We start from the raw sequence: 11,947 nt of genomic DNA on the forward strand, positions 1-11,947 counted from the left end.
AGTCACTCAGTTGTGTCTGACTCTTCACAACCCCATGGATTGCAGCCTACCAGTCTCCTCCTTCCATGGGATTTTCCAGGCAAGAGTACTGGAGTGGGGTGCCATCACTTTCTCTGAATATGCTGTCTAAGTTGGTCATAACTTTCCTTCCAAGGAGTAAGCATCTTAATTTCATGACTACAGTCACCATCTGCAGTGATTTTGGAGGCCAGAAAGATAGTCTGTCACTGTTTCCACTGTTTCCACTGTTTCCCCATCTATTTGCCATGAAGTGATGGGACCAGATGCCATGATCTTTGTTTTCTGAATGTTGAGCTTTAAGTCAACTTTTTCACTCTCCTCTTTCACTTTCATCAACAGGCTCTTTAGTTCATTTTCACTTTCTTCCATAAGGGTGGAATCATCTGCATATCTGAGGCTATTGATATTTCTCCTGGGAATCTTGATTCCCGCTGTGCTTCATCCAGTTAGGCATTTCTCATGATGTACGCTGCATAGAGGTTAGATAAGCAGGGTGACAACATATGGCCTTGATGTACCCCTTTTGTGATTTGGAACCAGTCAGTTTTGCCACGTCCAGTTCTAACTGTTGCTTCTTTACCTGCATACAGATTTCTCAGGAGGCAGGTTAGGTGGTCTGATGTTCCAAAGTCTCTAGGATTTTTCCACAGTTTGTTGTGATTCATACAGTCAAGTCTTTGGCATAGTCAATAAAGCAGAAATAGATGTTTTTCTGTACTCTCTTGCTTTTTCTAAGTATCTTTATTAAAAGAGAAAACTGAGATTTGGACACATGAAGAGATATCAGGAATGCTTGTACACAGAGGAAAAAAAGATGGGTAGAAAAAGCAAGAGGGTTGTTGTTTTTCAGTTGCTCAGTCATGTCCGACTGTTTGTGACCTCATGGAATGCAACACACCAACTTTCCCTGTCCTTTACCATCTCCCAGATTTTGCTCAAACTCTTGTCCACTGAATCAGTGATGCCATCCAACCATTTGCTCCTCTGTTGTGAGGGTGGCCATCTACAAGCAGAAGACAGCAACCCTGATGGCATTTTAACCTTGGCCTTTTATCATACAGAAATGTGATAAAATAAATTGCTGTTGTTTAAGTCACCCAGTCCATAATATTTTGTTATAACCTATCAAAGTAGTATACTTTCTTATCAACAGTACGGCTTCTTTATGCTGGCAAACGTCACGTTTTACATGTATAAAGACTACTTAAGTTAAAGAATGTGAGGACCATAATAAAATGCTCTCTAAGTTTTAATTAATGTACACATAAAGCTGAACATGTAAAGAAATACAAAAATTGGTGGGACCTTAACTGACATCAGTCATTCGTTCACCATAGAGAGATTTTTCAGGCCTTCCCCAATAGCTCAGTTGGTAAAGAATCTGCCTGCAATGCAGGAGACCCCAGTTTGATTCCTGGGTTGGGAAGATCCACTGGAGAAGGGATAGGAGACCCACTCCAGTATTCTTGGGCTTCCCTTATGGCTCAGCTAGTAGAGAATCTGCCTGCAATTTGGGAGACCTGGGTTCAGTCCCTGGGTTGGGAAGATCCCCTGGAGAAGGGAAAAGTTATCCACTCCAGTATTCTGGCCCGGAGAATTCTATGGACTGTATAGTCCCTGAGGTTGCCAAGATTCGGACATGACTGAGCAATTTTCACTTTCATTGAGATATTCATTCTGAATCTCTCTTAGATATAGAGCTATTTGAAATCTTTCTTTGTGTCCCTCTACTTTTGTATTTCTATCTACATCTCCATTTATGTTTAAGTCTTCAGTTTAGTTCAGTTCAGTCACTCAGTCATGTCCGAATCTTGGCAACCCCATGGACTGCAGCTCGCCAGGCCTCCCTGCCCACCGTTAACAGCCAGAGTTTACTCAAGCTCATGCCCATTGAGTTGGTGATGCCATCCAACCATATCATCCTCTGTTGTCCCCTTCTCCTCCTGCCTTCAATATTTCCCAGCATCAGGGTCTTTTCCAATGAGTAAGTTCTTCACAGCAGGTGGACAAAATATTGGAGTTTCACCTTCAGCATCAGTCCTTCCAATGAATATTCAGGACTGATTTCCTTTATTTATTTATTTTTTCTAGCACTTTTTTTTTTCTTTTTAAAGAAAAATTTATTAATTTCATTTAATTTTATTATTTATTTATTTATTTATTTGAATATAAATTTATTTATTTTTAATTGGAGGCTAATTACTTTACAATATTTTAGTGATTTTTGCCATACATTGACATGAATCAGCCATGGGTGTACATGTGGTCCCCATCCTGAACCCCCCTCCCACCTCCCTCCCCATCCCATCCCTCTGGATTGGTTGGATGTCATTGCAGTCCAAAAGACTCTCAAGAGTCTTCTCCAACACCACAGTTCAAAAGCACAAGTTCTTCAGCTCTCAGCTTTCTTTATAGTCCAACTCTCACATCCATACATGACTACTGGAAAAAACATAGCTTTGACTAGACATTACTTTGTTGTCAAAGCAATGTGTCTGCTTTTTAATATGCTGTCTAGGTTGGTCATAACTTTTCTTTCAAGGAGCAAGTGTCTTTTAATTTCATGACTTTAAGTTTTATACTTGCTATACTCTTGTTCTTGATTCTCTAATTTTTGGAGGAAATAATCCTTTATTGAAAACTCACAGTGAATCTAAGTAAACATATTTGGTATCTTCTACATCTATTGCTGAAGAAATATATCATGGCAAGCAAAGAAAAGATTATCAGAATAAAAAATAAATTTATCTTAAGGGCATTTTGTGACAGGTATTTTACTTGTGACATCTTAACTCATTCTCCTAACTAATGGATAAATATCTTCAGAACCAAAAGTTCAAGGTTTGTATTTTTGTTTTCTCACCTGTGAACTGCAAGATTTGAAGCAAGTCATTTAATCCATGATTTGATAATCAGTTTTATTATTCCCTGGCAGCTCAGCTGGTCAAGAATTCACCTTTAATCCACCTTTAATGCAGGAAAGCCTGGTTCAATTCCTGGGTCAGGAGGGTCTGCTGGAGAAGGGATAGGCTACCCACACCAGTATTCTTGGGCTTACCTTGTGGCTCAGCTAGTAAAGAATCCACCTGCACTGTGGGAGACCTGGGTTCCATCCCTGGGTTCCATCCCTGGCTTGAGAAGGTCCCCTGGAGAAGGGAACTTACCTCCTACCCACTCCAGTATTATGGCCTGGAGAGTTCTCTAGACTGTATTGTCCATAGAGTCACAAAGAGTCAGGCAGGACTGAGTTAATTTCACTTCACTTCACTTCATAGATTAAGATTTTATAGATTAAGATACTATATATGCAGGCAACCATGAATACTGTTTTAGAAATCCAGTCTCTCACAAAACTCTCAGAATCCAGCCCCTTTATTTCAAAAACATATTCACATACATTATTGTCAGCTGAAAAAAAAATACAGGCTGGTATTTCCACACTATTTAATAATTTCTTTGTTTTCTTTTTTATTCATTTATAAGACTACAGGCTGCCATTAATGATGTCGAGATTAATCTGTAAAAAAAAATAGAAAATAAAAAAAACACTCTTGGTTTACTAAAATCTTTGTTTAAGAAACTGCTTTATCTATCATTTTTCTCAAGGCATTTTTAACATCTTTATTTCTTAAGCTATAGTTCAAGGGATTCAACAAGGGAATCACCACTGTGTAGAACATGGACACCATATTATCATTCTCCAGGGCATAGCTCCAGAGAAGGCAATGGCACCTCACTCTAGTACTCTTGCCTGGAAAATCCCATGAAAGGAGGAGCCTGGTAGGTTGCAGTCCATGGGGTCGCTAAGAGTCAGACACAACTGAGCGACTTCATTTTCACTTTTTACTTTCATGCATTGGAGAAGGAAATGGCAACCCACTCTAGTGGTCTTGCCTGGAGAATCCCAGGGACAGGGGAGCCTGGTGGGCTGCCATCTATGGGGTCACACAGAGTCAGACACGACTGAAGTGACTTAGCAGCAGCAGGACATAGCTCATACTTGGCCGGAAGTAAATGAAGAGAATTGACCCATAGTACAAGGTGACAGCTGTCAGGTGAGAGCCACAGGTGGAGAAGGCCTTCAAGCGGCCTTGGGTAGAGCGGATCTTCAAGAGGGCAGCGATGATGAAGAGATAGGAGGCAAGGGTAAACACAGCGGGAGTGATGACATTAGAGACAAGCAAGAAATAGAGCACAGCCTGGCAGCTTTCCTTCACATCACAGGCCAATTTGACAAGGGGGGCAGATCACAAAAGAAATCATCAATGACGTTGTTCCTGCAGAAGCTCAAGGTAAATGTTTCACTGGTGATGATGGCTGAGTTCACAAAGCCACTAAAGTAGGTAGCTGCAACAAGACTGACACATAAACTTGGGGACATGGCCTGGGAGTAAAGCAACGGGTTAGAGATGGCTACATAGCGGTCATAAGCCATGGCAGCCAACAGGTAGCACTCAGTGTAGGCCAGTCCAGCAGAGAAGAAGAACTGAGCTAAGCAGCCAGCAAAAGAGATGCGCTTGTCATCAGAGATGCAGGTCATCAGGATTTGGGGGCATAGACAGAAGCACACCAGAGATCCAGGAGCGAAAGATTCCCAATGAAGAAATACATGGGGGTGTGGAGCCGAGAATCAGCACAGATCAGAGAAATCAGGGTGATGTTCCCTAAAAGACTGCTGATATAGATGATGAGGAAGATGTAAAAGAGAACTCTCTGTAGCCACAGGTCTGTCGTAAATCCTAAAAGTGTGAACTCCTTCACTGTGGTAAAATTTTTCTCATGTTGGGTTTCTATGGTTCCTTTCTATAAATGGATTAATAAATATGTCATAATTTAAAATATCAGTATATCACCCACTCACCCCCTGGTCACCTAATCTAAGACAGAGGAGGCAAGAATACACAATGGGGAAAAGATAGTCTCTTCTGTAAGCGGTGCTGGGAAAACTGAAAAGCTTCATGGGGGAAAAAATGAAATTAGAGCAATTTCTAACAGCATACCCAAAAAGAAACTCTAAATGGATTAAAGATCTAAATGTAGGACAGGATACTATAAAACTCTTAGAAGAAAATATAGGCAGAACACTATCTGACATAGATCACAGGAAGAGTATTTTTGATCCACCTACTAGAGTAATGAGAATAAAAGCAAAAATAAACAAATGTGACTTAAGCAAAATTAAAAGTTTCTGCATAGCAAAAGAAACCATAAACAAAACAAAACAAAACAAAGTAACCTACAGAAAGGAAAAAAAAAATTAGCAAATGAACCAACTGACAAAAGGATTTAGCTCTAAATACACAGCTTATGTAGTTTGATGTCAAAAATCTCAATGAAAAAATGAGAGGAAAATCTACACAGACATTTCTCCAAAGAAGACATAAATGACCAAGAGGCAAAGAAACGATGCCCAGCATAGCTAATTATCAGAGAAATTCGAATAAAAACTACAAGAAGGTATCTCTTCTCACCAATCAGAATAGCCATCATCAAAAATTCTACAAACAATAAATGCTGGAGAGAGAAAGTATGGAAAAAAGGAAACCCTCCTACACCATTGATGAGGACATAAATTGGTATGACCACCATGGAGAACAGTAAAGAGTTTCCTTTAAAAAAAACTAAAAATAGAACTACCATCTGATCCAGAAACCCCACTCGTGAGCATATCCCTGAAGAAACCCATGATTCCCAATTCACTGCTGCACTATTTGCAATGCTAGGACCCGAAAGCAGCCTAAATGTCCATCAGTGGAGGAACGGATAAAGAAAATGCAGTACACAAATACAATGGGGTATTGTTATGGTTATTTTAGTTGCTAAGTTGTGTGCTCTTTTGAGAACCCATGGGACTATAGCCCACCAGGCCCTTCTGTCCATGGGACTTTCCAGGTAAGAATACTGGAGTGTGTTGCCATTTCCTTCTCCAAGGGATCTTTCCAACCTAGAAATCAAACTTGTATCCCCTGCTTGGCAGTCAGATTCTTTACCACACAGCCACCTGGGAAGTCCACAATGGAATATTATTCCACCATTAAAAAGAATAAAATAATTCTATTCGCAGTGACATGGATGGACCCAGAGATAGTCGTAAAGAGAGAAGTATGTCAGACAAAGACAAATATCATCTGATACTGCTTATATGATATATATTTTAAAATAGTGCAGATGAACCTGTTTACAAAACAGAAATACAGTCATAGATGTAGAAAACAAACACAGATATCAGAAGGGAAAGGGTGGGGAGAGAAGTAAGTTGGGAGACTGGAATTGCCATGTACACACTACTATGTATAAAATAGAGAACTAGTAAGAACCTCGTGTATAGCAAAGGGAACTCTCCTCAATACCCTATAGTGACCTATATGGGAAAAAGTTTTTTCTAATAAGTGAATATATGTATATGTATAACTGTTTCACTTTGCTATACATGAGAAACTAATGCAACATTGTAAATCAACTGTACTCCAATAAAAACCCATGAACAGATATCAGTATATCATCATATGCCATTTTAAATCATGGAAATTCCAACTGATACATATATACTATTACTTTTAAGACATGTTTATGCTGAACCGTTTATCATTTTTTGATACCTAGGAAATCATTGTATGCTGCCTTGAAAGAGCAGATGAACATAACATAGTGTGTCACCTCATATTTTAATCTAATTTTCCACCTTTTGAGAGAGCACATTTCTTTTCTCCTGTTTGCACCTAGGATGATGTGGGGCCAGGTATGCAATGTTTTCCAATGAGTCAACTCTTCGCATGAGGTGGCCAAAGTACTGGAGCTTCAGCTTTAGCATCATTCCTTCCAAAGAAATCTCAGGGCTGATCTCCTTCAGAATGGACTGGTTGGATCTCCTTGCAGTCCAAGGGACACTCAAGAGCCTTCTCCAACACCACAGTTCAAAAGCATCAGTTCTTCAGTGCTCAGCCTTCTTCACAGTCCAACTCTCACATCCATACATGACCACTGGAAAAACCATAGCCTTGACTAGATGGACCTTAGTCAGCAAAGTAATGTCTCTGCTTTTGAATATGCTATCTAGGTTGGTCATAACTTTTCTCCCAAGGAGTAAGCGTCTTTTAATTTCATGGCTGCAGTCACCGTCTGCAGTGATTTTGTAGCCCCAAAAACATAAAGTCTGACACTGTTTTTACTGTTTCCCCATCTGTTTCCCTTAAGGTGATGGGACCAGATGCCATGATCTTCATTTTCTGAATGTTGAGCTTTAAGCCAACTTTTTCACTCTCCTTCTTTCACTTTCATCAAGAGGCTTTTTAGTTCCTCTTCACTTTCTGCCACAAGGGTGCTGTTATCTGCATATTTGAGGTTATTGGAAAAGACTCTGATGCTGGGAGGGATTGGAGGCAGGAGGAGAAGGGGATGACAGAGGATGAGATGGCTGGATGGCATCACTGACTCGATGGACGTGAGTCTGGGTGAACTCTGGGAGTTGGTGATGGACAGGGAGGCCTGGCATCCTGTGATTCACGGGGTCGCAAAGAGTTGGACACGACTAAGGGACTGAAATGAACTGAACTGAACTGATGCAAAGTTGTTGTTTTTTTTTTTAAAGCAATTTGAAGAAATGCTTTGTTTATCTCCTTGGGTACTTGAATCCTTTCATCGTTTTCAGATAGTCACATGGAGAAATATACTTTTATTTTTCTAAGAATATTTTGCATTATCTATGGAAGTGCATTTTGCCTTAACTTCCTTGAAGGCAATACTTATATTTTATTTAAGCTTTTAATCCACAAAGAAAAGAATAATGAAATAGAAAATGTGTAATTTAAATTAAAAAATTAATTAACTTAGATACTAGGAATTTGAGACCATAGCTAACTGTATGACCCTCCTATGCATCCAGAAGGGAAATGAAAAGATTCATCAAAGAAAAACTATGTTCATAATGTGGCTTGGATTTCCCATAGAATTGACATTAAAAAAAAAAAAAAACTGCATGAACAAATTATTTTGGTACCATGATACACTGAATAATGGTCCATAAATATAACCAGATTTTAATTTCTTGGATTTCCCTGGTAATTCTGCTGGTAAAGAGTCTGCCTGCAATGCGGGAGACTCTGGTTCAATTCTGAATCTATGAATGTTATTCTAGATGAGAAAAAGTTATTAAAATTAATAAATGAGATAGGGAGATTATCTGTGCATGCGTGCTAAGTCAGTTGTGTCCGATTTTTTGCGACCCTATGGACCATAGCCAGCTAGGCTCCTCTGTCCATGGCATTTCCCAGGAATGGGTTGCCATTTCCTTCTCCAGGGGATCTTCCCCACCCAAGGATCGAACCCAGGTCTCCTGCAGCGTCTGCATTGCAGGCTGATTCTTTACTGCTGAGTCATCTGGGAAGCCCAAAACAATCACAATCATCCTTATATGAAGGAGGAAGATAGAAATTTAGGTACAGACTCAACAGTAGGGGGCAATGTGACTGCAGAAACAGAGGCCTGGGTGATGCAACCGCAAGGGAAGTCAGCAGCCACAGAAAGTTAGGGAGGCAAGGGCTGGACTAGACCCTCTAGAAGGAGTCTTGGCCCTGCCGACATCTGGATTTTGGCCTGATTATACTGTTTGGACTTCTGACTTCCAGAAACTAGGAGAAAATAAATTCTTGTGGTTTTAAGCCACCAAGTTGGTGGTAATTTGATATAGGAGCAATAGGAAACTAATAAAGATATTCATGGAACAAAACATCTAACACTCTTTTTCCCTTTAAGGTAGGAGCAGGAGCCTGGACTCTTGCCAGCAATAGAAGAAGCATTGCCTCTGCTTGCCTATGTTACAACCCATAGACCCCTTACCTCAATGTACCACAATCAAAAAAAGCTAACTTGTATTCGTTGGCGTTCTAAATTGGCAAGAGACATAAAGTTTCTGTTAATGAGTTCAAGGCTTTGAAAACATATTAGGGAAAAATTTCATCTTGGACACCTTGCTAAGCCACAGACTTAAAATTGAGATAGCAAATAAAAAATTGCTCTTTTGGAATCATACATACAATGATTGTTGTTTAGTCACTAAGTCGTGTCTTACTCTTTTACAACCCCATAGACTATAGTCTGCCAGGCTCCTCCTATAGCCTGCCAGTGCATGGGATTTCCCAGGCAAGAAGACTAGAGAGGGTTGCCATTTCCTTCTCCAGAATATCTTCCCAACTCCAGGTTTGAACCTGCATTTCCTGCACTGGCAGACAGATTCATACGTAAGATACGGTATGAGACTCTCCATACCTAAGATATGGTTCGGTTCAGTTCAGTTCATTTCAGTTACTCAGTCGTGTCCGACTGTTTGCGACCCCATGAATTACAGCATGCCAGGCCTCCCTGTCCATCACCAACTCCCGGAGTTCACTCAGACTCACGTCCATCGAGTCTAAGATATGGTAAGAATCTATAATTACATTGTTTGAAACAAATTTAAAAGCTATAGATTTTGTCAAAGTGGAAATTCTTCACAATAAGAAAAGAAGGTTGTAATAAGAGACATTTCATTTCCTTTTGAATTTCAGTGCTGTCATGTGGAAAGGTCATTTTTAACAGAACATATCCCTGAAAACAGTTTAAGACCAAGACCCAAGAGACCTGGGTTCTGATCTCAGTTAGCTGCCGCCAGTTTTAAATAACAGAGGCTTCCCCGCAGGCTCAGCAGTAAAAGCATCCATTCGCAATGCAGGAGCCACAGCAGGAGCCACAGGTTCAATCCCTGGGTGGGGAAGATCCCCTGGAGAAGGCAGTGGCCACCCACTCCAGTATTCTTGCCGAGAAAATCCCATGGACCGAGGAGCCTGGTGGACCACAGTCCATGGGGTCGCAAAAGAGTAGACATGACTTAGCAAATAAACAACTATTTTAAATAACATTAAAAATTATGTTTTTTTCACTTACCTTAGTTCAGTGAATTTTATGAGATCACAGATGTGAGAAAGCACTTTGAGAACTAGAAGTTAAAACTACAAATTGCATCCTCTATGATTTCATATTTTTCACCTCTGCATTCTGTCCTTTAGCTATATTTGCTTTACCTCCCAAGGATTTTCAATGGCAACCTTGCTATGAATTGCATGTATTTCCCATGCATAAATGTCCCAGTCTTTAGCATATTGCTTTTGCACAAACTGAGAAATTGCTAGGATTGTTTTCAGAATTACAGTTAGAAATAAAAGTTGCAGGAGACATTTCCTCCCTAAACTTTCCTATTTTCTTCTACCATTATTAAGGCATAAAATAGACAGAAGTGTGAATGTCTAAATGTGAATATATATACAAATGCTTTCATATACAAAAAAAAGAGTTTTGGCAGTGGCTTAGGGTAAGACATAAAAACCAGGTAAATAATATAAATTAGAAAAATATGAAATGGAAAACCAAGCACTGGATGTAACGGGCGAGGATAAAGCCTGCTACACACTTAACAAGTCCTACTCACTGCTCTGTGCAGACCATAAATTTGGCTCAAAACTTTCTGGAAGCCCCTGTATATAATTGGTACTGTCCAACACTTCTAATGCCGCTTCACAGGTGGCTCAGCAGTAAAGAATCCACCTGCCAATGCAGAGACACAGGAGATATGAGTTGGATCCCTGGGTGGGGAAGATTCCCTGGAGGAGGAAATGGCAACCCACTCCAGTGTTCTTGCCTGGGAAATCCCACGGACAGAAGAAACTGGCAGGCTACAGTCCATGGGGTAATAAAAAGTTGGACACAACTTAGTGACTAAGTAACAGGGATGTCCAACAAGGAGACAAACTAACCCAAAATAGGTGGGCAGCAATATTACCAATGGCAATGTTACGATTCTTGATACTAACTTTGAAATCACTTCTCTCAAGGGTCCTTTCAAAAAAATTGAGTAAACGATAATGCATAATATAGCGTATTGAATGCAGGTGAAAGTTACTCAGTTGTGTCCGACTCTTTGTGACCCCATGGACCTCATGGTTCCCATGGACCCCACAGACGCCACTGAATACTAGACTGATAAATGTAGACACACAAAGAGATTTTGTTGAGCTGCATTTATTTGCCATTTATCCATATGCTGTGTGCTTTGATTCAAGGGATACTGAGAAACTTTCTCCCCAAAATCCATGTCTCCTCCTCCTCATCTCTCAAACACCTCCCTGCACAGCGACCTTTCTAAAAGATTGACGGCTGAAGGCGTGGTCATCCGAGATGAGCTGATCTCTTTGTAATCTCCCAGTCCTTTCCAGGACTCATGCATTTTGCCATCGGTGCGGTTCAGTTTGATACTTTAATCAGATCGTTCTTGAGTTATATATCAATTGTGACAGTACAGCGTAATAGCAAAGATAGATGTAGTTATAGATATAAATCATTATGGGCAGATAGATATTGATGACAATGATGGGTAAACAGACAAATGCTAGGTTATTGCACTCCTCCTGCAGGGTACTTGCTAAGTCGCTTCAGGCATGTCCGGCTCTTTGTGACCCTATGGACTGTAGCACATCAGGCTCCTCTGTCCATGGGGTTGTCCAGGCAAGAATACCTGAGCAGGTTGCCATTTCCTATTCCAGGGGTTCTTCCTGACCCCAGAGATCAAACCCAGGTCTCCTTCATCTCTTGTATTGGCATGCAGGTTCTTTATCGCTAGCACCACCTGAAAAGCCTGATATAGAAAAAGAAGCATGGTAAGCTCATGATTATACTGACCCATTTTAATTTTTCTAATTTTTTAATTTTTCCAATTTTTCTGACTTGCTCTAAGGACTAAGACATTCTCTTCTCAGTGAGACATGGCCACACTGGCTACAGAGAGTTGATGAGAATGAAAATATCCATCAAGAACACATCCACCTGCTTGTTTCACTGAAAGAGAAAGTGAGGCCTGAAGAAAAGATATTTGGAAACATTTTATTAATAGCTTCCTTCA

At 40.2% G+C, this 11,947-nt stretch overlaps 1 pseudogene; it reads right to left on the reverse strand.

The window, feature by feature from the left end:
* Window positions 1-3,593: 3,593 nt before the first annotated feature.
* LOC138092281 (olfactory receptor 9G19-like) lies at window positions 3,594-11,275 on the reverse strand (annotated as a pseudogene).
* Between the last annotated feature and the right edge of the window lie 672 nt (window positions 11,276-11,947).

Source organism: Capricornis sumatraensis, chromosome 16 (genome assembly GCF_032405125.1).
Source record: "Capricornis sumatraensis isolate serow.1 chromosome 16, serow.2, whole genome shotgun sequence".
In the NCBI taxonomy this organism is placed as follows: Eukaryota; Metazoa; Chordata; class Mammalia; order Artiodactyla; family Bovidae; genus Capricornis; species Capricornis sumatraensis.